The sequence below is a fragment of the Nematolebias whitei genome, chromosome 1, assembly GCF_014905685.2.
Source record: "Nematolebias whitei isolate Nwh7 chromosome 1, NemWhi1, whole genome shotgun sequence".
In the NCBI taxonomy this organism is placed as follows: domain Eukaryota; kingdom Metazoa; phylum Chordata; class Actinopteri; order Cyprinodontiformes; family Rivulidae; genus Nematolebias; species Nematolebias whitei.
The window spans coordinates 19443411-19469580 of record NC_056498.1 but is presented as its reverse complement, the minus strand read 5'-3'; the positions used below and the strand labels follow the sequence as shown (position 1 = coordinate 19469580).

At 40.0% G+C, this 26170-nt stretch overlaps 1 protein-coding gene across 1 annotated transcript in view; it reads left to right on the top strand.

The window, feature by feature from the left end:
- Nucleotides 1-26170, top strand: part of LOC119408657 (phosphatidylinositol-binding clathrin assembly protein) — a 211315-nt gene that overhangs the window by 77285 nt on the left and 107860 nt on the right. The gene's annotated exons all lie outside the window — the stretch shown is intronic.

Sequence of the window (26170 nt, the reverse complement as noted above, 5' to 3'; positions counted from 1 at the left end):
GGCATCTCTGTGATTTGGACAGAAATGGGCCGGATCCGATACGTAATGAGGCGTTTTTTGTTTTTGTTTAAGCAAAATCATTTGGAAAAAATAGAACAAGGCTATTTTAAAAGAACGCGCTGCTCGCTTCGGCTTTTATGTTGCTACTTCCTTCACCACAGATGACAGCAGGCGGAGACGTGCGCGTGATCAACTGACCCATCCACCTGTCCGTCTGTCCGTTATGTTTACCCGCTTCTTCCTTTTTGGGTAGCAGGAGTCGCTGGTGCCCATGTACAGCCATCACTGTGCAAGAGATGGGGGACACCCCGGACAGGTCGCAAGTCCATTTCAACCAGCGGGTCAGCGGAAACGTGACCACTCGCACGTACAGCCGGTGACGGCTGTCCATCTGAGCTTAATGTGGCTTCTTTTTTTTTTTTTTTTAACCTCTTAAACCAACCGGTCGGACCTGCCTCCTCCTCACCAAGTAGATTAACACAATTTTATATTGTGCATTCTTTAGTTTTCTTTAGTGCTGATTTGTAAAACCATCATTATGGACCGGCCCGGTCGTGACAACGCAGTGCGTTAACATCATATCTGGAAGATGTTCGTAAATCTCAGCTAAATCTCAGGCTTTGGTTATCCTGTGCGAATGCGCCGCATAAAAAGCAGACGTTGGGGAGTAATTGATTACATATGGTCCGTAGGTAAAATTTATCCCATGTGAATAGGGCTAAAGACAATCACTGGTTCTAGAAACGCAACGTGTATTTTTCACACCTTCCCGCCCGTGTGCACACATGTAAACAGACCTCATTTTCTATGGCTCTCCTCTGGACAGAGATTCACTCACTGCAGGCAGCTGTGGCTGTGCTGCAGCAAGCTGTGAAGGTTCTCGGCAGTCCATTTGTATCTAGACCTAATAACCCAACAACCCTGGCAGGAGCCTCTGAGCGCTGCCAGCTTTAAACTTGTAAGGGCTCCTGGGGGAGAGTCCGCTCTTCACCAGAGCAGCCATGACCTTCACGAACCGCTGGTGGAAATAAGTGTCACTTTAAAGCCTTTTCGTGTTCTGATTTAAACCGTCCACCTCAATTAACCCCAGTATGTGAGTCATGGGGCAAAAATGCCTAATCCTACCCATCACAGTCAAATGGCTGTTCTGTTTATGGAGATTATTGCCATAATAATAAATAACAGGGAGGGGAAAGTTTGTTGGAGTGCATTTGTCTGCTTGCACACATGCTTGAAGTTCACTTGTTTTCAAGGTGAGGGAGATTGAGCATTAAATCCAGCTTTTGTCTGCAGCTCTCACTCACACACGCTTGGGAGGCCAATTCTGTCCACTTTGGCTCGGTTAACTGTTTCACCATCTTCCAACTGTTCGAGACAAGTTGTGACATTTCAACTGAAGTCTTCATTCCCCGCTTCACCAGCTCTCTGTTGTCATAGCAGCCGTGCAGCCAACTGGCACGTGTTGAATGCGTTCGGGTCGGGAAGTAGTTGGATGGCGAAATTGGCCGCTCTCTGAGTGGTGGTGTTTTTACAGTCTTTGTCAAAACTGGGAGGGATGGTGTGTTTGTTAGATCCAGGCTAGTGGGTCCACTTAATCAGGTAAAATAACATGTTATAATCAGAGTTAAACTGGAATAATTACTTGGTGCTATTATCGTTTCAACCGAGTGACCGGGGTCGACTTTCTTCAGCACTCTGAGAACAGTTCACACCTTGAAGTCACACGGGAGGTGCTTGGTAGCCATGTGAGAGTCATTGGAGTTGCATCAATGCAAATGTGGATGAAGGAACAAGTGGCAGGTGAGTGCTGAAGAAGGGTTAACATGTTCCAGTTCCCACAGAATGCACTGTTACCTGTCTTCTTTGTCCTGTTTTTTGTCAAAGGATTAAAAAGTAGATTCCAGGTTTTACATCTCAAATCTTTATTTGTCTGGCAAAAGCAAACTAAAACATGGAAAAGTTGTGTTCACCAGTTTGAGTAACATCAAGGAGGTGTCACGATGCTGTATTTTAATGGGCAAAATGTTTGTTGAAATGTAAATTGGAACCACAACTTTAGCTCTTAATGTTTTTAGCAGCTCTTTAATGAAAGGGCAAGAAAATGCAGCCTTTTGAAGGACCCTATGTTGGCTGATCAGTAGACATGGTTGCATTGCAGATGAACTGATTATTTTTTCCTGAATGCGGAGTCCCGTTTCACCCCTTCCTCTTACTTTCTAGCCCATAATACTGACCTTTGCTTCCAAAGTTGCAGTCAAAACTGTTTTCATTTCCTTTTAGCTGTGTCACCACGTCCTTGTTTTTCTTGTATTGTTATGATGAATCATTTTCTACTCTTGCTAGCATTACTGGTTGTTCCTAAGAGTCTAGACTTTAATAGTGTTTAGAGGTTGGCAGGTGTCAAACAGGAACCTTTCTTGCAGTTTTCTATCTGCTGTTTGTATTTACACATTCTGTAGTTTTTTTTTTGTGTGTGTTAGCAAATTTGAATTGGTAATGATGGTTGTGATGTGGTTCTTGTGTTGGTGTTTCAGTCTGTTTTGTTTTTTTAAGAATAGCTTTTATGTCTATTTACTCAGACACTCTTGTTAAGAATTGCTGTGCTGATTTGGTTTACAGGAAGTTGTTGAGTTGATGATTGATTGATTGTGGTTGAAGTCTGCATCGAGACAAGGACCACTCAGACTTCAGTTTCGTCTGGGTCACCTTGACCTTTATTCAGTGTATGTGTGCTTAATGTTTTCATTTCAGTTTCAGCTGTGGAAGTTAACATGAGACAGGTGAATGTTTTGATAATCTATTTACCTACAGGTATATAAGAATATACGAGTTAAAAAAGTTAAATCAACAAAACAAGTGTGTGAATCATCTTTCTGTGACTGGGCCACTATTGACGTAATATTCAAGATTTCAGAATTGTTTTTTTTCTTTGTCGTATGATTTTGCCAGTTTTTTAATTCAGTTTGCAGACTTCTGTAAAAAATAACAGCATGGTGGCGCAGTTTGTAGAGCTGCAGCCTCTCGGCAAGAAGGTTGCCAGATCGAATCCTGGCCAGGACGCCATTCTGGGTGGAGTTTGCATGTTCTCTCCGTGCATGCATGTTCTACCCCCCCCCCCCCCCCCCCAGTACTCTGGTTTCCTCCCACAGATAATATACATGCATGTTAGGCTGCCTTCAGGCCTCCCTTGCAAAAGAGATCTGTGATCTGAATGGGATTTTCCCGGTGAAATAAAGGTTAATAAATAAAATAAAAATCTTTTGAAGTGTGCATCTGAGAAAGTTATAAACATTTAACATCTTACCTGCTGCTGACAGCTTTTTGAACAACAAATAGTTTAACTTTGATTGGACTGACTAGCTAACTGCTAGTGAGTGGGACCAAGATCAAAATGGATTGCCGCAGACTTAAAACAACTCGTGTCTCAGAAACCATCAGTTTTATTTTACGCAGTTATTCTGTCAGAAATCTTAAATCTCCTGGAGGTGCTCAAGCGGCTATAAAATTACTGCTCTGTTTGCTTTTGCAAATGATCATAAAATTCTGTGTAAACATCTGTGTAATGTGTGACGGCAATGTAACAGATTTTAAGATGGCAAATGCTTGAACAACTATGAGAATTTAAAAGTTTTAAGATGGCAGCAATCTGCTTCGTCAGTAGCTTAACTGTTAGCTGATCAATCCTATCCAAATTAAACTATTTCTTCCAAACCGAGTTTGTTCATAGATGTCTAACAGGTAAGATATTAAGTGTTTGTAATGATTCCACAGAACCCCACTAGAGTATCTGAATCATTACTTTACGCCCCGTAGGTTGCCTAATATTGTGTAGTGCTCAGCCCTGCAGGCTGACATGTACTCCTATAAATATAACTTCAAGTCACGGTGAAAGACTCGTTCTTCTGGTGTTGGTTCAGTCGGTAGTTTGTGTTTTTTTTTTCATGGCTCATTATACTTCAATGAAACATTCCATTCTCTGTACTCAACTTCAGTCACTGTAACCTGTCCCAGCTGAGGTTAAAGCGGGTGGGGCACACCCTGTGTGGGCCACCTGTTCATTATAAGTGGACATCACACCCGACCAGGAAAGCTCCATTCAATGTCAACAGCAGTTTCTCATAATCCTTCATCCAGCTCCTGATATATTCAGTCTGATACCAGGAAAGAGTTGGCGTCAAACAGTTCCTCATATCTGTGAGCTGGTTCTCCGCTTTTCACAGCAAAGAGACAAACCAACGACATTCGTCAAAGAAGAAAGAATCAGCGCCAAGGTTAACCACCTGACTCATTTCTGTTGTTTCAGAGTAAATTACTAGCTTCTGCTTTCTGATGCGTCTTTGTAAATGTCGTGAAAGGACAAATGTCTTAAATAATACCTATAGTTGATAGTTAGTGCCTTATTAACATGTTGGAAAGGACAAAAAGATTAAAAAAAATCACACTGCAGAGAAGTTGAGCGAAACTGCAGATCAGACATGGAAATCACCAGAAATGTTAAAAAACAGCCACCTGAAGTGAACTACAGTAGTCCCTCGATTATCACGGGGGTTACGTTCCACACCCCCCCACGATGGGTGAAAAACCGTGAAGTAGAAACACTATATTTATTCCAGTATTTATATATTTTAAGGCTTTAGAAACCCTTCCCACACTCTTGCAATGTTCTAAACTCTTAAACTTACATCATTTTAACAACACACACACACACACACACACACACACACACACACACACACACACATATATATATATATATATATAATGTTCATTGTATGTTCTCATACAATGGTGAAATTGGTTCTCTGCATTTAACCCATCCGCCACCAGGTGGAGCAGTGGGCAGCTATTGAAAGTGCCTGGGGAGCAATTGGGGATAGGGTGTGCTGTTCAGAAACACTAAGAGATGTGCAATGACTGGGGATCAAACCTGGGACTTTTGGGTCCTGAGTTGGCTGCCCTGCCTCTGCCCCATCTCGACCCCCTATCATGCGAGTAATATTAAAAATGACAATCGTTGAAAAACTGTGAAAGAGCGGTCTGTGAAAGTCAAACCACAAAGTATTGAAGGACTACTGTGCCATAAATACTGCAAATGTGTTCCAGTTAAAAACAAAACAAAAGCTCTATGTATATTTATTTGTTTACACATTTTATTTCTTATAATATTAAACAACAGATCTGGGTCAAAAGACTTCAGTTGGATCTGGATGACTATTTGCAGACCCTTACATACAGTAACAAGCAGGTGAAAGATTCCCCACTGCACTGTACGCTGAAGTTCAAGAAATATTCAGGCTTTAGCACCGTTGATCAATCAGGATCACACTTTGTGTAGTTTTAAATGAACTGAAGTTGAATTTAACTCAAATAATTCAGTGTGGAATCTCCCTAATGTGTCTGGCTCTGTCATTCTGTTCCAGTCTAATCTTTACTTTTCTGCTTTCTCATTACACTGTGCACACTCAGGAGAAGGTCAGTTTCCATACCCCTGTAAAAAAGTTTTTCTTCTGAAAAACTGAAATTGAACTGAACTGAAACTGAATGACAAATGCTCGGTGCAGCTTCAGTCCTTGTAGGAGTAGAAAAAGGGCCGGGCTCGTTTCCTGCCGACTTGTTTTGATTCCAGCCCTGATAGACCTGCTGCTGGGTGGAGCCAGCTGGTGGAGACGCCTGTCTGTTAAGTAATTGTAGGTGAATCTAACGCTATCTAAACAGAGCGGGGGAAGCCCCTCCCTGACTGCAGAACAAAGATAGGCCCAGTTTGGACTCGGAGGCAGGAAAACCGTCTCGCTGGCTGCTGTCTGGATTCGTCTGTTTCAAGTGGAGACCCAAGGGAAATGCACGTGATGTGAAGTGTTAAGTGTGTGAATTTCAATAGATTCCCCGAGTCTCGCGGGAGTCCTCCAGTCTCTTTCAGTGTATGTTGAATATGTTGCGAACAAGCTCCTCTGTCAGGGAACATGTAATTACACCCATAACATGCTCAAGTAGTGATTGAGTGAACAAGTATAACTGCAGAGCGCTTCGTAGGAAACCACAGGATCGGTTGTGCAATAAAACAAAACAAACGGGCAACGCTGGCATGTTTTATTTAGAATACATAATTTAGCTTCTGTAAAGTATTTGCCATGTTTGAGCCTGACCTGCCCTTTAAATGGGCTGTTTGTATGTCGTTGTCACCCGTCACATAAAGGATGGGTAATAATGTTATTGTGATCATTTCTGTCTGCTAGTAAAATATTACATGACTTACTGGATCATTTTTAATGAAGCCATGAATCAATGAGCAGTCGTCCGCCAACGAGAGTTGGAGGTTTGATTCCTGGCAGCATCCTGTCACATGAAGTGCCCTTGTGCAAGACACTGGACCTTCCACTGCCTGCGATGTGCTCCATCGGTATATGAACATGATCTAAAGCACTGATTAGACTCTAGAAGGATTTATTCATGTTAGCGTTGTAGAGATGGAGTAGAGTTCTGCATGAATGTTTTTACAAGTGCCTGTGACTTCAGACTTTTTGCTTTTTAACACCTGATCCTGACACAACCACAGACCACCGAGCTACCACAGCCCTCTGTGTGGAGCAGAGAGCTGCTATCTAGGGTGCTTGGGAGAGCAGATAGGGGAGTTAAGGGCCTTGCTCAAGGGCACAGAATGGGGCAAATGAGGGTGGAGCCAGATGTGGGTGCTTCACCTTTCCCACCCACATTTTGATGTTGTCAGTTCGGGTAGTTGAACTGGTGACCTTCCGATCACAGGCTGTCCTTCCCTAACCTCTGCACCACCATGTAGATTAATGATTGGAATGATGACATTTAGCCAAAAACAGAATCGTGCCACTCACATGAACAGTTCAGATGTTCACATGCGCTCTAACAGGAAGTGATGACAAAGGGGGACGGCTGCGTGTAAACGGAGCATTGCTGCAGAGGCTAACAACACAGACGGTAGCAAAGTGATGCTGCTTTAGATTTTTCATTCATTCATTCATTCATTCATTCATTCAACCTTTATTTCCACAGGTTAGTTCCCATTGAGCCTCAGGGACTCGAGATCATTTTGAGTCACTGTCAGAGACGAACAAGAATCTGAATTTGTATAAACAAAGACCGTGGAGAGTTCTTCCTCTTTATTGTCAAGAAAATGAAGACGTTTTCTTTCAGGTTCAGATGAAAACGATTAGCTCCACTTGTACTAGAGGAAGTTACGGTAACTCAACTAGGACAAACATCACCGTGCAGCGACTGCTTACACTCTCAATGGCAGCACAGATTAATGTTAACAAAATCAATTTTTAACATTTGAAAATTGATTCAGAATTTTTCATGTCCATGATGCAGCTTCAAACAGTTAGCCTCCCACCTTTAGCTGCCACAGCTAATCAATTTATCAAACACAAAATGCTCTGAGTGCTAACAGAAGCAAGCTGTCCCACCCTGCGTCCTCGCCGTCAGAGAGGGGTGTGGTGGTGCAGAGGTTCGAGAAGGGAGAGTTTGTGATTGGTAGGTCGCTGGTTTGAAGTCCCCTGGGGAAAATGCAGAGAAATATTTCCCCCTCTGGAGATGATTAGATTTAAGGAGAAAAAAGTATGGTGTCAAACTGTTGACATGCAAGGTGTTGGAGGAGTGGGTTCCTCCAAGGAATACTTTTCATGTCAGTCACATCTTTCAGGCAGTTCTTTTGATGTTTCATGTAGTCTCAGAGACCATTGTGAAAATAAACCAACCACACACAGTTATTTATAATCTAAATCCCTTGATGATCCTGGAGCTGTGTCTCGTGTCGTGGACCGCACAACACAAAGAGGAGGTCAGTCTTTGTCTTTACTGAACTCGCAGGTCTGTGCACAGCAAGCCTGCACTGTAAATGCTCCTCACAAGTCAATATTGATGAGCAAGAGGCTGGTTAATAAGCTGCATTTAATTTAGTGCAGTCGTTTGGAGATGCTGCTTCGGTGGTTTCATGATTAAAGCTGCACTAATCAATATCAGGATTAAATGATCTGGAATTATCACAAAATCTCTGCCGCTTTTCACACTTTCACAATTTGATCCTCTTTAAGGTTTCTTTAAAAACATAGTTATATTTTTGAAAATGCTTGCAACAGCTGAGCAACATGTTTCCAACTGCATGAAAAAATAGCTCTAATGAACCTTCTGTAGTGCTCGTCAAGTGGCTAATGGCTGAACCATTTACCTAACAAAGGCATATATATATATATATATATATATTAGTAATTCAACCCAGAATTTAACAAATTATGCATTTACCAGCATTCAAGGTAGTTTTCTATAAGTGCTGTCATTTATATTCTGTGTTTTATATATATTTTTTTGATTTTACAAAGAAATGGCCAAACAGGTCTGTTTTATTTCCTAACAGAAAAATGTTCTAAAATGCTTTTGGTAAATAAAGGATGCCCTGTTCAATATTTAAAATCAATTACAAATAATTTTGAAAGGAATAGTTCTATGTTTTAGTTATAATAACACTTTAAAAATGTGAGGCGATTTTTCTGATTATTTAGTTTATGACCAGAGTCGACTGACGAGTGACTGGCCACTCGACAATGCTCAAATCATTTTATTTAATTTAAACTTATTTTATTGAAACCTACTAAAGCTAAGTGGCAATTAAAAACAAAGAAAAAAAATAAAAATGCATTCCTTGGTGGCTAATTTGAGCTAGCAAAAGAACATTTTGAATGGAAGTTGAATAAAGACATTTCTGACTTAGTAATTTGTATCAAATGTATAGTGTTTTAAAAACACAGGAAACATAAGATGCTATGAACAGCTATGCAGTCTGCTCATTTCATTGCTAAGTTTAATTTATGTTGCCAGTTGTCTCCCAAACTGGCAACATATTCAGTTGGGGTGCCAGAGTTCTTCAGTGGGGCCAAACGTGAGGAAAATATAAACCAGAAAAAGCAATGCTACGTTCACACTGCAGCTCTTAATGCTTACTTGTGATTTTTTTTTTCCTCAGATCAAATTTTTTTTGCGTGGTCTTTCACCTTTCCATTAAAATGCGACCTTTATCAGACTCCAGTATGAACCGTTAACCGTTCTGAGGAGACCTGCATGCGTAGAAGAAGATGACATCACATGCAGCATGCAGTGTTCAAGTCAATACCAGTGCTACACATGCTAACACTGTGATTCTGAAGTTGATGTGCAATCAGAACTGATAAAATTATTTGTATTAATACTTTGAGGTTTGAGAAAGCGAGCCTGTGATCGGAAGTTCGCTGGCTTGACCCGTCGGACTGATATCAAAATGTGGGTGACAACTTTCTCCCACATGTTGAAAACCCCTGCATTATTAGCTTCTACACGTGGGTTACATGTCTCTCTTCTAAATTAGTCCTCGGAACTCAATGAGACTAACCTGTATAAATAAAGATTGAATGAATTGGTTTGTTTAAAAAGATATATAATTATTTTCATATTTAATTTTTGATGCCCTGCTTCCTGCTTTAGAGTTGAAACTACCTCCATCAGTAGTAAAACGTAAGAGCTACTTGGATTTGTTCCTCACTCGTAGACCAAACGAGTGCCCACGTTTTCCATAGTTTGGACACATCTGCAGCCTCAGTTCTATAAATGACAAAGCCTTTTCGTTTTGGTTGACTTTTCTTTTCCTGGGAAAGATCCCTGGACCAGTTTGGGTTAAGAGCCTTTCTCAGGGGAACCCTTGGCTACACAAACACTGCGCTGCACTGTACACCAGGAATTCTGGGTAATGACACTACATGGTTTGCAACAGGATTTGTCCGTGTGTTCATGTGTTTGGGAACATTCAGTGCTTCTGTTCCCTTCTTCATTCTGATGTTATTTTTAGTCGTGCTCTCTCAGGAGCCTTTGCCTGAGTTCAACTGCTTATTTTTCTTTCCGATTCTTACCTGCGTTCATGTTCAGCTACCTGCTGTTCTCTACTAGTATTACTCTTTTTGTCAGAGACTTTTCCCCATGAAGACAGTGCAGACACTCTGACAAACAGGACCTCAGTTAACATGCTTTCCCAAATCCCTTCATCTCACCAGCTGAAGAAAAGAAGACATAGATTTTCTGTCTACTTTATCAGGCTGTTTTTGTCTCTAGAGGATCTTTTTCATTTTTTAAAGAACCCTTGAAGAGAATAAGACATTGATGAGGCATAGTTTATTAATAAACCTTAAGGCTCCAGTATACTGCCGCGTACGTCCGTTCACGCGTACGTACGCATACGGTACGCAGAGGGTTCAGACATGATACTCCAGCGTCCACCCTGAGCAGCTGCAGAGCAGCTTCACAGACAAGGGGCGTTTACCTTAGGGACAAATTGAGGTCGCCGATTGGTCATTTGCTGACACGCCTACTGGATTGATTGACAGATCGGAAAAAAGGAAAAAAAGCGAGCGCTGGCAGCCTCAGCCGCAGCAGTGTTCTGTGTTTATATGTTGTTAATAAAAAGATCTAAAAAAAACAAACAAAAAAACAGAGCGCTGGCTCTACAGCCCACACATCAGACCAGCCCACCAGGAAATCTCCAGACCCTCCCGCAGCCACGCTGGACCCGAGTTTAATTCGCTCGTGACAAATTCCTTAATTTCTCACCATTTCAGTCATAGCATCAATGGAGGAGGAAGAGATCACTTGCCTCTTGGCAACAAAACAAAAGGCCAGATCAGAGAAGAAGAAGGGGAATTTAATACATTAGTGTCGCATACAAAACAGTCCGTCGCTGGGCAGTTAATTGTGCGACACCGCATACGCGTATGCGGTCGTAAAAATTTGAGCTTTGCACGGACATGCCCTGGGGGGTACGCACGTACCTCTGCGTACGTACGTGCGTACCTCTGCGTATGGATGTACGTGGCAGTAGACTGGGGGCTTTAGTCTGTATGCTTCCAGACTAAACAGTTCTAAGGACTTTTTAAGGTCCTGTTTACATGATGATTTGGAGAGAAGCCGTAGCTTTTCTGCTGCAGTTTGGCCGTTTATGTACACAACAACAGCCTGATTTCTCTGAAACAAAAGCTTTTTGGACCCAGGTTTTAGAGGAAAAGTTTTTGGGAAGCCCCCTGCAGAGGTGTGATATCGTGTGCGTGCACTACAGGCAGCTGCAATCAACAGTTTTTCAGTTCTTGCAAGAGTAGATGAACATCAGAAACAATGGTGGACAGCAGAGTGATGTTCATGTTACTTATACTTTTTCCCATGTGTAGAAGCAACTCAAAAAACCTCATCCCCGGTCCAAACAAACATTCTTGTATTCACCATTTTGGATGGAACTCTTTTCATGGTAGAGACTGCGTGCATGTCTCATTGAAAGCCAGGCATCATTGTTGGCAGATATATAATTGTCCCCCATTACCCATAACCCAAAATACATTATGGCAAAGACTGGTCCATCCCAGAGATCCAGTCCCCCGGCACATACGGAGTAATGTGTATGCTGTTCAGTGTCAGGAGGGCTGTGATCAGTCTTACATCGGGGAAACTAAACAGCCACCGGCCAAAAGGATGGCTCAGCACAGAAGAGCAACATCATCAGGCCAGGACTCTGCGGTCTACACTCATCTCCAGGCCAGCGGTCACTCGTTCAGGGATGAAGATGTTCACATCCTGGATAGAGAGGAACGGTGGTTTGAGAGAGGAGTGAAGGAGGCCATCTTTGTGAAGAGAAAATGTCCATCAATAAACAGGGGTGGAGGTCTCCATGTTCAACTGTCCACCTCTTACAATGCTGTTATTGCTAGTATCACTCAGCCCTCTGTGAATAGTAAACAGCCATCAGGGTGCTAATGATTGGTCATTAGGCTGATGGTCCTCCTTGATCATCTGAACAGCTAGCTCTGGATGTCGGCAACAAACAAGACTGACTTTATTGCATCTCCTCAGACTGAAGAAGTCTTTTGGATAAAAGATGAAACGTTTCAACAAGTTTTATTTTTTTTAATCCGTCCAGAGGACCTGACTTAACTTTGTTAGATTTTCCTACCTGGATTATTGAGCATGCATCAGGATATGATAGGTTTTTTTTGTATAATCTAGTTCTTGAGCCATGTCCCTCTCCCTTTCTGTGCATGTGTTTGCCAATCACAACATACACCTCCATCTTACAACCTCCCCCATAGCCATTTGTGTGCTGGCTATGGTTGATTTAGCGGTCATAGCCATTTTGAATGGGTTCTAGTACATCCAATATTACTTTGAGAGTTTTATGGTAACTGGACAGTACTTGTATACCATCTTTCTATCTTATGAAGATATTGAAAGCGCTTTACACTACAGTCTGTGTCCTCATTTACCCATTCATACAGCACTCTACTAGATCTGTATTCTGTAAAAAAGACTAATCAGAGCTTTAGATCACATTCAGGTCTCTCTTGTAAATGAGTCCTCGAGGCTCAATGCGATTTACCTGTATAAATAAAGGTTGATTGATATACTGATGGGACACACATTGGAGGCAATGAGGGGTTCAGTGTCGTGCCCAGGGACACTTCAGCGTGTGACTGCTGGTGGAATCGAACCACCAATTCTTGCTTTGGAGGATGGCTGCTCTAACCACACAACCACAGATGCCCAAAATAGTTTTATAGTTTTTAGTAAAATCCAGCCACAAGTTCATAAGATATTTTTCTAGTTGATGGCCAAAACAAACCCCACTGGCATGGACACTGGCAAAATGTTCTTTGCACTTTCAACTTGAGTCGCAGGTGATAAAAGGTGAACCACCTCAAATAATTATATTTAATGAACTGTTACATGTTTGTCTAAAAGCATCAATTTTAGCACCCTTTCCTTTCTTACTTCTTTTTATAATTTCATGCTTCCATCCTAGTATTTAACCATCTTGTAGTCATGTTAAAAGTCTCACTTTTCCTTGTAAATAAAGATATTCATGCCTGAATTTGCTTTGGTTTAAGGATTTGCTGTTCTGATCTCAAGCATCAGATCCCAGTCTTGATCCAGGAAAGTCTTTGATCAATCTGTGTTGAAACTGCTACGTAGAGCCAGTCTGGATCTCTGCTGCTTTACCTCAGCCAGATAATAATAATAAGGCTTTAAGATTTGTGGCTGGCTGTGCCAATATGTCCACTGTGGAAAATTGCTTTTAAAACAGCCATCACTTACGCTAATGAATGAAAACCTGAACAGATGTTCCAGTGCACCGAGGCAGTCGGTTTTATTCTGACACCATAAACATAAATACAGGTTATTTTTGTATCTGCAGAGTGACTGGCTGAATTGTCAGTAAAGTGAGGGAGCACGTAATGAACTGAACCTGATGGGAGGACTGGTTTCCCTTGGTACATCCTCAGATACGTTTGTTTTTTTGTTTTTTTTCTTCCTCCCAGAATAAACAAAATGAGTCGGGTTGTTTAAAAATCACACCAAGAAGTTGGATAATATGCTGTCCTAGTATATTTGTAAAGCCAACAAAGACGTTTTCAAACCTAACTGGCTTACATTTTTATACCCGTCTCTTGCTTCTCCTATCAGGATGGTTTAAAAAGGGAAGCTAACAGGGAGGGGGTTGTACAGGGAATCCTCTTTTGAGGCAAACCCTTTTGACAGTCCCTAACACAAAGACAGACGGGCGGGGGGAGAGAAGATTACTAGTATGCTAGACAAGGTGCTGATACTGGGGAGTGTTAATCTTTTACAGATTGGAGCTGAGAGCCTCAGGGTGCCTTCAGTGTCTGGCTTTTTATCGGCATGATGTCTGTTGGTGTGAACATTGGTACCTGAGCTGATTTTTGAATTAAGGGAAGTCAACTCTGAGGCAATGCTCACGTTCAGGTAACTCATTAAATCGTGATCATCTTGATTTGTCATGGATTGACCAGGACTGCAGGATGGATCAGTGGTTCGAGGTGTTGTACTTTTACCGAGATCCTGAACACATGGCGCTGCTTTTTGGCAGGTGTTCAATCCCTGGAAGTGTCCTAATGCAAAACGCTGAGTTACTCATGCACGCACGCACACATGCACGTGCACACGAGCATGTATCAACTTATATTTTAATGTGTATCTGCATTTAGGCATAAGACAGTTCATTATTGAAAATTAGGTTGTCAAATCAAAATCCAAGATGTGCACCACCGTATATGTCAACCGACCACCCCTATCATTTGTGGAAACGATGCTTTCTAGTTTTTATTATGTTGCTTAAAAGTACAGAGTTTCTTTCACCTGCTCTCTTCTTCAGGGTTTGCCACAGCGAACAATCTCGCATGAATGATTTGGCAATTGTTTTATGCCAGATGCCTTTCCTGACGTAATCTGGTCTTAACCCTGCAAATTCAGGATTACAAGACCTCGGCGCTGACCATTGAGCTACAGCAGCCATTTATACTGCTTTAGTGTAGTTTCCTCACATGACTGGGTTTGCCAAAGATTAAACTGAATAAAATGTACCGGTACCTCTCCTTATTCTCAGTGTAACTCCTACCCACTTGAATGTCTTGTACCAAAAACATCAAGGTATACAGTAGTCCCTCGTTTATCGTGGGGGATCTGTACCCTGAAGATCTGCGATAAGTGAAAAACCGCAACGTAGGAATAGTAGTGCAAGTAGTACAAGTAGTACAAGTAGTATTTTATTTGCATTCCCGATTTAATTCCAGTCCAGAAAAATACTAATTTTGAAAATATCATTCACTATTCAAATCCGTCAGCGATGGGGATCACAGACATACTTCTTGGTATTGTTTGAAGAGGGAGTCTGTTCAGCTTATAATGCTAATAATGCAACACTTGGACAACAAGAAAATCATAAAAATAAGTTGTATAAGTTTATCTTTATACTGGAGGCTGGTTAGAATATATTGTTAGCATTACATTGGTGTCATGAGAACCTTTAAATATTTTGGCTAAGAACCGTAAAAGCACTGGCTGCTCATCATAAGAATCCTAATGAACCCAGTCGAACTTGATGCAGTGTGTATATCTTTCAGACATGGAGCAAAATTAATTTGTTTCATTAAATATGATTGAGATGTAGTGAACTCAGCAGTTGTTGTTGACAGAGTTTACCTCCCATATTTAAAAATGCGTATATGTGAAAAAGATGCAAGGTATCGAATGGACGACAACGTTTGTCACATTTTACAGAAACACATTGTTTTAGACGGATGTTTTCAAGCCGTTTTTACATTTTGGTATATTTTTCTAAGGGAAACGTAGCTTTATGGATTAAAACGTTAGAAACTCCTCTGTGAACTTGTCCTCGTGGGTTCTTTACCTTACCGTCTCAGGAATTCCAACTATGTGAACCGGCGCTTCTGTCTTGGATTTCAGAGTAAACTGAACTAGAGAAAATGAGCGGTGTCATCTGAAACTCGTCTCTAGCTCCCTTCAGTTTGGTTTTTGTGATTTTTACATTTTCTGTCTAAACTGACAATATCAGGTGAATCTTGGCCCAAATTGCTTTGGTAGTTTGTGGAAATGTGTTCAGTGTAAAGGTTTGTATATTTTATTGCAACTCTAACTTGTTTCCAACAGTCATAACCCAATGAGGTACTTCCTTAATAAGTGCTCAACCAGCGTTTTAGGCTTAACCTCTTTTCACCCCTTAGTCCATCACCCTATATTTCTGTTTCACATTCAAGCAGGTACTCAAGGTTTCCCAGTATTTTTGTGATGTAAAAGGGTCATATGACTTCTGCAATGTGGGAAAACACAGTTGGAATCACGAAATTGTGTGTTTAAAAATCAAATCTGTTGTAAAAAGCAGAATGTTGATATATAAATTTTATCCAATAGGTCTTTTTTTAAAGATGCTTTTCACAGTTTACAAAAGGTTGTATTTAGGCCATAAATGAAAAAAAAAAACTAAAAGAAACCTCAAGTTCAGAACTTTTGATTCTTTTAAACAAAGATTACTTAATTATCCACGTCTACATTTTTTTTTGCTTTGTTTTGTGTTTTTGTTTTCTTGTTTTTTGAATGTCCAGAGGACCAGATTGAACTTTTTTGGATTTTTCTCCCTGGATTATTGAGCATGTATCAGGATAATTATCCACTTCTTTCGGCTGTTCCTTCTTCTTGGGTCACCACAGTGAGTCCTCCATCTCACTCTGTCCTCTGCATCCACTGTCCTCACTCCAACTACCTCCGTGTCCTCTCTAATTGCATCCATATCTCCTCTTTGGCCTTCGTTTTTTGTCTTGATGAGTTAATAATAATTTCTAGAATTTGTACCGCACTTCACATTATTCAATCTCAAAGTGCTACAATATAAAACGGCTAGAGGGATAAAGCATAAACTAAAAACAGCAGGATTAACAATACATTTAAACACACAAAAAATATTTCAAATAAGAAGGTCTTCAGTCCTTTCTTAAAACTTCCTGTAGTCTGGGTTATCCTTAGATGGTCAGGGAGGGTGTCCCACAGACGAGGTGCAGCAGAGCAGAAGGTCCTGTCACCCATGCTGCACAGTTGTGTTCAGGGATGGTGAAGCTGGTAGGAATTTGTGGGGCGAATGGATCGTGTTGATGTCTGGGCAGTGAACAATTCATTGAGGTAGTATGGAGCTTTGCCATGGATAGATTGATGAGTTGGTAAGTAAACCATATACTGTATGTGGAGTGAAATGGGAAGCCAGTGGAGGGATTTAAGGATTGGGGTGATGTGGTCATGTTTCCTTTGCTTCATCAGAATCCTGGCTGCACTGTTCTGTACATATTTAAATTACCAAACAGATCAACACAAAACATGATGAATTTCCCTGTGTACTTGCCTAAAGCACACGTCATGATCAGATCCTGAGCCTGGTTCCTCCAGCTTCCACTGAACCAGGAAACGTCTGTATGGCTTGTGTTTCATTCAAAGAGCACAGAAGACTGCAGTCACTAAATAACAATGGACCTCAGATCAGAGAGGAACAGAGAGCCACTGTTCACAGTGACATCACTTTTATTCCTCGAGTGTCTGAATATGGGAGTGAAGTACTCAGGTAGTCTCAAAGCTGATTTATTAGGAGAGGTGTACGGCAAAATGTTAGCGATGGAAGGTTAACAGATGAAGGAAGAAAGAAATAAGGCAATAACAAGACACTGTCTGTGTTTTAAAACGCATTGTTTGTCTGGTTGGAGTACGATCAGGTTTTGCTGTTTTGCATACAGCAGGTTGGCCTTTCTGAATATGAAATTCAACAATCAGCTTTGCTTTCTGAACAAATTATTCAAAACCTTGAATCATCCGCTCCGTCTGCCTTTTAATCCGCTATGTAAAAGACTGCTTTGTTCAAATCCACAGGAAAAATAAATCAGTAAAAATGACTGTTCAGAACAGAATAATTTGTATTAATAGAACCCTGTGAAATTTTCTAAATGTGCATTTTTTTTAACTTCTTTTTTGGTATTACTATATTTTATTATGGAACCATTGTTTTCCATTTATATTATGGATTAATAATATTTGATCATTCTACTAGCAAAATATGCCAAGTTTAACATATATTAGTAATTTTAAGCAAAAACAGATTAAGGAGTAATATTGACACGTTCCACAAAATTTTGCATTTTTCAATGGATTATATTGTATTAAAAATGTTTGCAGTTCCAGCTGCATTTTCTGCTTTTTTAAAGTCATAGGAGCTCAGTTTGGAGAAGTAGTTTTAATTCTGAGCCAAATGACGAGCTAATGGCTAGTCTGAGCTCATATCAAAGTGGCTCGCTGCTGGTCTCCAAATTTCTAAAGCATTTCCTGTAAACGCTTTTATAACTTTTCACATCAACATTGATTTTCACTTTACGTAGACTTGAGCCATTTTCAAGGGCACATAGCAGCAGCTAGCTGTAGCACTTCTGATGATGCTTGGGGCTCTTTGAACAAGATAATCAGAATATTTTTGCTGGTATAAATGATTAAGACTCTACCATTTGTATAAATGTTTAGAACTATTTGCATAGCCAATAATAATATTTGAGTTTTCAAAGGTCTGAATTACTGTATTTTCCACCATACTGCCCTATAAGTCGCATCAGTCCATATTTGTCTAATAAAGTGGAAAAATCCATAAATATGTCACTTCGCCATATACGTCACATCTATTATGCTTCACCGCTGACGCATCGCGTTTGTTATGCGTCACCACTGACAACCCGGAAATGTGGGCCAGTGTTGTACCAAAAATCGATGGGCTGCCAAATGGCGGCCGGCGTGTATGGGAGGACTTTAGCAAGAATTTAACAAGATTAACACTTAAAAACAATTATTTGTTTGCTCAAAATGATAGTAAAGGTGTGTCTCAGTTGAGCTATTCCTTAAAAAAATGCTCATTTGTCAAATCAGCTGAATTTCAAAAGTAGTTTTGCTGCTGACTCTGAGGTGCTGCGAAGCGTGCATGGGCAGATGCACGAGCCGCTGCATTTCTTTAAAATTTAACAAGATAACCACCTAAAAACAACTTATTTGTTTTCTCAAAATTATAGTCAGGGTGTGTCTCAGTCTAACGTTTGCTTAATAAATTCACTTTAATGGTCAAATCAGCTGCATTTCGCCGAGACGGTGCAGCTGTTCTAAGCAGCGAGCAGAATGAAGGTGGGGGTAGTATGGCAAGCCGATTGTGGATTGAGTCATTAATAGCTGGTGAAGATTATCTGTCATCCAGGACATGGTAAATTCAAAAAAGGTCAAGAAAAAAAAACAATAAAGTATAATAAATAAAGTTCAGTTGTTTTTGTCTTGACCTTTTTTGAATTTGTCATTATAGCCACGTTTACCTATTTATTACAGTATAAAACATTGTACCATACAGCTACTACCACTCTGCTACTTTCAAGTGGCTCAAAGTAGTACTGCTCAAAAAAAAAAATTCAGAATGAAAACGGTCATATCTTAACCAAAAAATGATTTATAAATTTGGGAGAAAAAAAATCCATAAATATGTTGCTTCGGCCTATAAGTCGCAGGGCATGTAAATTATGCAAAAAACTGCGATTTATAGGCCGAAAAATATGGTACTTTAGGCTCTTTAACCATTTAACTAACATTCTACTCCAATACAAAATCTACACAAAGTTCAATGTAATGTCATCTGACTATAGTTTGAGGGTAGGGTACTAAATAGTCTTCTCTGAAGCCCTCAGCTAAAGAAACGGGAACTTTTAAGAGTTTGTGCTCAACAGACTAATTAAAGTCATTTAATACAATCAGCTTCCCATTGAAAGTCCTAAAATCAGCTTTCAAATTAGTCACTGCAAGATTTTCTCCCTCGTACATTCAGCTCTTATTTGTCCAATTAACTGTGGGTGATAATTAGTCGGGTCAGAATGTGTAGCTGTTGGTGCAGGTGGTGTTAACGAGTCATAGTGATATTTAGTTTATTTTTTGTGGTCTAATTGCCGAGGTTGAGCTTGAAAACAGATGCAGATGAAATCTCGAGCTGTGTTTCTGCTGTCGACTACATAAAGACAGACGGCGGGGAGATGAGACGAGGAGGCTGGTGGATTCCAGCAAATTGTCTGGATGAAGACACTCGTGGTTTGCGTGTCTCATCATCTCTTCTCACCTCCTCCTCTTGATCACACATCTTTCCTGTTGTGATTCCTCTCTGCTGGTCTCTCGTTCTTCCGCCCATCATTCTACTCTTCTTCTCTCCTTTTTTCTGTCTTTGTGCCATTTGTTTGTCTCTGCTACCGCCCCCCTCCCCATCAGGTCTGGGATCAGTGGAATCTAATGCTTTCCACTCTGGCTGATCAAAGGGCCAGTATACTCCATCCAAAGCTGAACAGTTGATGCGTGGTCACCTGGTCGTGGGACGTTCGTTTTGGCACTCGCCTTTCATACATAGTCCACGAGACACACGGTACAAAGCTCCTGGGAAACCCCTCCTGCTGCAGTATACGTCACCATGTGGGTTTCATCCCACCAGACTTCCCACTCTGTCCCTGCATCTGCTGTTTGGCCACAAATCTATCATGACGAAAGTGCCACACTTTTCATACACGATGTCTGTACATTCTCCATCCAGGGGTTTCTGGCCATTTGACCTATTTAGTGCGTTTGAAGAGTCGTACCGCTAAAAGTTGCATTGACAAACAGGCCCATAAACTTCTGACCAATCACACAATACTTGGCTCATACGCTTGTGAGGAAAAAGTTAGGCTCGGGCCTTGTGTCGAAGGGGCGGGTGAAGCTGCTTTGAGAACAAAATGATGCAATTTTTGTCATGAAACTATGTGAATGAGAGTCTATTTCTGTAGTGATGCAGCAGGGACCTTAAGTCGGCACAGGTGCCCTCTTTACATTATCACTGGCACACATATGCGTTCAGCTCTAGGTACTTTCCTCTCTCTCATACAACTTCATACCTAATATAAAAACATGATCTTCTGCTTTAAAAAAGCAAAGATGGGCAGAAATGTGAAGATATTCAATGTATGTCAATGCAGCTATTGCCTGGAATCCCATCATAAATCTTATTTCTTCTATAAACCCTGATAGTAATTTTGGACTTAGTTGAGCAGTAACCTAAACTGAAACAATTCCTACATTTCGATAACTGTAAATAGTAAATGGACTGTACTTGTATAGCACCTTTCTATCTTATCAAGACACTCAAAGCACTTTACACTACAATCTGTGTCCTCATTTACCCATTCATACAGCACTCTACTAGATCTATACAAAGCTAATTGAACACATCATTCTAAAGAGACTAATCAGAGCTTTATCACATTCATACACCGATGGGACACGCATCAGAGGCAATGACGGGTTCAGTGTCTTGCCCAGGGACACTTCAACACGTGACTGCTGGTAGAATCAAACCCCCAACTCTTGCATTGGTGGATGTCTGTTCTAACCATTCAGCCACAGCCGCCCATGATGTACAGTATAAACTGTATAAGAAGAGTAAAGAGAATGAAGATTGAAGGAAATGTTAAATCTGCCATCAGTGGCTGATGGTCACCATGGTAACCAGATACCCTTGTCTCGTTCCCTGACAGCACCATTTATAGTGCAGGCAGACAGAAACAGAGTAGAACTGAAGCCTCAGTCGCTGCAAAACTGTCGTCATGTATAAGAAGTGTAAAGTTTGTGGTAGCAAGAAGTTTGTTTGCATGAAACATAAGAACAACAAATGTTGGCGTATGACATTGTCATGCTAAGTGGAACATTGTATGGTAACATCTCCATAATTTTTAATGCACGTTAGGATATCAAAGTGCCAGGTCAGACATGTTTAGACCAACTTTCTGTGACTTGGTTAAACTTGGTATGGTATGGTATAAAGTTTATTCATTAAAAAAAAGTACAAAACAATTCCATAACAATATAAAAAAGATACAAGAGATTTAAAATGAAAGGCAGCAGAAAAAAGAAAAAATCTTATTATATCTGCTCCTTTTTTCAAACAATTAGTTCAATCATAATTTTCAAGTAACAGAACAAAATGAATAACTTCATATATTTTTTTTAACAATCCAGTTTTGATCTTTTTCTTAAATGTACACACTGACTTGACATTTTTAACATCACTCTCTAGACCATTCCACAATCCAACTCCTTGGATTGAGGTAGACCTTCCCTTCAGATTAGTTCTGAATTTTGGTTTGACAAATATCTCTATCCCCTTAAGATTATAACAACTTTGTCTTTTAACAAAATTTCTTTGGATATTTAATGGTAATGTGTTATTTTGAGCCCTATAAATAACTGATAAAATACTATAATCTACCAAATCATGGAACTTCAATAACTTTAGTTGATAAAATAATGTGCTTGATGGGTGACTGTAATGCTTTCTGGTGATGATTCTTACAGCTCTTTTCTGTGAAATAAAAATAGGTTTATAATAGGGTTAAAACTTGAAATGTGCCTAAACTTTCCAGAGAGGATCAGGTTTTTACACTTGCTTCAACCAATTCCTTTTGGTGTGTGGATGTTTATTTTTTATCTATTTTTGTATATTTTTTCTACATAGTACAGTGTACTGCAATCAAATGCACAAAACGCAATAGTATTCCCAACTGAGCTGCATGTTTTGATGTTTTTGTTGTTTTGGAAGATCCCAAACAATATCTGCAGGAGTAGTGACTTTTAAAATTGTTTGAAGCAGAAGATTAACAGCCTAATAATAATGAGTGTGCTTCAATGCTGATGCACTGGCCCCTTTAATTATAGGAAAGAAAGCATGTACTTTAACAAAATTCACTGGTTGCAGTTATTTTTCCTACTAGTTCAGGTACTGTATTTTCAGCCGTACACGTTGCTCCGCCCTATAAGTTGCATCAGTCCAAAAATGTCTAATAAAATGGAAAAATCCATAAATATGTCACTTCGTCTTAAACATCACATTTATTATGTTTCTCCGCTGACGCGTCGCGTTTGTTACGTGTCACTGCTTTCAACCCAGAAATGTGGGCCGGTGTTGTGCCAAAAATCGATGGGCTGCCAAATGGCGGCTGAAAGAGCGTGCACGGGAGGACTTTAACAAGAATTTAACAAGATTAACACTTAAAAACAATTATTTGCTCAAAATTTTAGTAAATGTGTGTATCAGTTGAAATTTTACTTCATAAATACACTTTAATGGTCAAATTAGCTGCATTTCGCCGAGGCGGTGCCGCTGGTTTGACCGTCGGTCCAAGCAGCGAGCAGAATGAAGGTGGGGAGACTATGGCAAGCCGATTATATCATTAGTAGCTGGTGAAGATTCTTAGTCATCCAGGACATGGTAAATTCTAAAAATGTTCAAGAAAAAAAAACAAAGTGTAAAGTATGATGAATAAAGTCCAATGGTTTTTGTCTTGAACTTTTTTGAATTTGTCATTATAGGCATGTTTACTTATTACATGATACTACGGTATACCTTACTGCTACTACTACTTTGCTGCCTTAAAGTGACTGAAAGTGGTACTGCTCAATTTTTTTTCAATCAGAATAAATGAAAATGGTCATGTCAGCCAAAAAATGGTTTATAAATATGGGGAAAAAATCCGTCAATACGTCTCTTTGGCCTATAAGTTGCAGGGCATGCAATTATGCAAAAAAACACCGAAACTTATACGTCGAAAAATATGGTAAATAAATCTATCGAGGTTGAGTCAGGTACTCTGGACGGGCTCTTTGTTGAAACGTTTCGTCATTTTTCCAAAAGATTTCTTCAGTCTAAAGTATGAGTGTGCACTCGTTCAACAGAGCCCGTCTTTCACCCTTTTAATGCATCGTCTCGCTCAAGCACTTAACTAAACAAGGACACGGTGTTGTCTTTTATCCAGAAGACTTCTCGTCTTTTGGATAAAAGACAACACTTTTCAGCATAGAGCCTGTCCAGAGGACCTGACCCAACCTTGTCAGATGCTCTGTTTGCCACTAAACGCTGAGGTTGGCTGTCATTCACACCACAAAATGAAACTAAATGGATGTGATGTACCCTTTGGATTACATTACTCTACTCTTATTTGTATCGACCAAGTAGCCCATTGCCTGATGTGTTGGTGCCATGTTGGGTGAATAATTTAGAATAATACTGGACATGAAGTGTGCTGTGTCCTTTTTTAGGTAAGTGCTTGAGCGGACACATTAAGTGGGTGAATGAAAGTTGAAGACGCGCTCCGTTGAACGAGCTCGCACTCATACATGAGTGACCACCCGATTATAAAGATGAAGTCTTCCATCAGGAGTCTCCCCGTCACACGATAGTTTAATGGTAAGCTTTTTCTGTAGTTACCCGGTGTGAGAACCGACTGCTCGTAACGTTGTGCGTCAATGAACAAAAAGGGGGAGCAGCAGGAGCACAAGGAGAGACGGGAGTGAGGGTGGAGGAATGAAACCAATAATACGCCACAGAAATGAAACAAACAAAAACAAAATATATTTGATGTTAACAGTCAGTTTAAATGAGTGTTGATGCGTGTGCCTGAGAGGCTCGCTGTATTAAATGCACGTGGCGAGGGAAGACGCTGAATCTTCATAAGCTCGGAGAGCAGCACATTGCTTGGTTCAAATCGATCTCTATTAAAGTAGAGAACAGTGAAGAGCAGCCAAGCTGGTGGACTCTGCTCAGACTGGCTCGTGCACCTGGAGATGAAATAAAAACATCTATGTGTGCAGTAGGTGCACATTGATAGCTCGATAAACAGACTTTTTCATTATTTCTGCTAAATAGGATATAACAAAATAACAAATACTCTGCTTTTAAATTTATTATTATCATGATAATCATCATCATACACCCTAACAAACACGGACATATTATGGTATAGTATTTGTCCGTCCATACCTCCGTAAACTTCCTTTAGTCCAGGCCACAACTTCTGATCCACTCAAGATAGTTTAATGAAACTTGACACACATGCGCATCATCGCTAGACAGAGTGCCACATACACTTTATCAACCCAGCTCCAAGGTCAAGGTCACAAACCAAGGGCAAGAGCTTTGCTTGTCCACGCCATACTCGATATAATTCACAAATTCTGCTACACATTTGTACCACCACTAGATGGCGTGTCACAATATTTTCATCAACCCATATATAAGGTCAAGGTCACAAATCAAGGTCAACTGTTTCAAACAAGTTGTTTTGGTTTGTCCGAGCCATAACTTCTGATCTGCTCAAGATAATTTAATGAATTCTAAGGCACATGCGTGCTTTATGAATTTAACAACAGATGTTTTTGGAGGGGTGGGGGGTGGTTGACATTATGATGAACAAGTTGTTAAGAATTTGCAAGAATAATGTCACAATACTCTAAGCCTAATCAATCATTGCAATCATTCATTATGTGGCTTTAGTCTTATGACATTTTAGTGATCTGCAGCGGTCAGATACCACATTGTGGATGATATCTTGTGTTGGCAACTTGGCACTGTGATAAATGGAGCATTTGCTGTGTGGTTGCAAAACTAAGGTTAAGGCAAAAAGCAGCAGCAGCCTACAAATGTTTTTGCATCATTCCAGAGTCACAATTTATGGAAAAAATGTTGAAATTCTTATTTCAAGGAGAAAATCTGGCCATTGCTATAGATTGTTATAGATTGCTGTATGGTAGTTTGTCACCGGGCATATGTGCCTTATTCTGTACTATATATATGCTCTTTCAGGAGCTTATTTTGGAAGCCCTTTGTTTGTTGTAAAAAGGAAAATTATTACGCTCTTAATTTCCCATAGTCCATGTGATGACAAAGTGTGGCTAATTTATAAACCTAGTTGACATTTTAGATCACGTAGAGCAGTTAAATCTAATTCGTCAAAGTCCATTATGATGGCTTTTTCAACAAATAATACTGTGAAAATAAAACAAAATACAGTGGTTTTAAACCAAAAAAACCATGTTGTTGGTTTTAAAGTGTGCAGCTAGGCCAAGGTAAAAAGTGCATTGCTGTCATTTTAAATCAACTCCAATCTCAAATATTTCATAGTGGCTCTTAAAGGGTTGCGCTTAAACTCCATTTCTTCCAACTGAGGACATGCAAAGAGCCATGTACAACAGGCAAGATATTAATTGTTAATAACTTTTCCTACTACAATTCCTTCTATAGAAGATCTGAACTATCCCTCCAAGAATATTTTTCCATCATCTTTACCCCTTATCTTTCTCTCCAGGTCACGGCATTAAAAAAACAGATAAATGTATCTGAAGAAAGTCTTATCCAAAGCAACACTGGAGAACGTGCATTGCGTTCTGTTATTTTATATGTTGTTCCTGTCAGTTGTTGCATCATATAGCCTGCTTTTGATGTGTGAGGCGGTCAGGGCTGAAGCTCGACACTCTTACACCTTAAAAAGTTCAAATTTCCTCTCTCCAGCTGTGAATGAATGACACCTGAACTTCTGCTAACTCGTCTCAGAGAGCAGAACACGGTGTGATGGAGCAGTTGAAAGTCGGCAATAGGTTAAGCCATCTGCAAATATTACTGTCTCCCTAAAAAGATGTGGTGGTGCTCTAAAACTGTATGATTTAGAGCATTTTAAACATATTTTTATTTTAAACATTTAGAGGTGGCAAATTGATTCTCTAACTTATTAAAAAACATTTCTTTGAGGCTTTATGTACTTCTTATTTTATTTGATCTTTTTGTTAAATGGTCCAGTAGCAATGACTAAATGTTGTCTATTGTATCTTTAATTAAAAAAATAAAGCTGAAACTCTGTAAATTGTATAGATACTGAACTAAAATTTGGTGTAGTGGTTGCTTAGCATAATCCCCAATATTCTG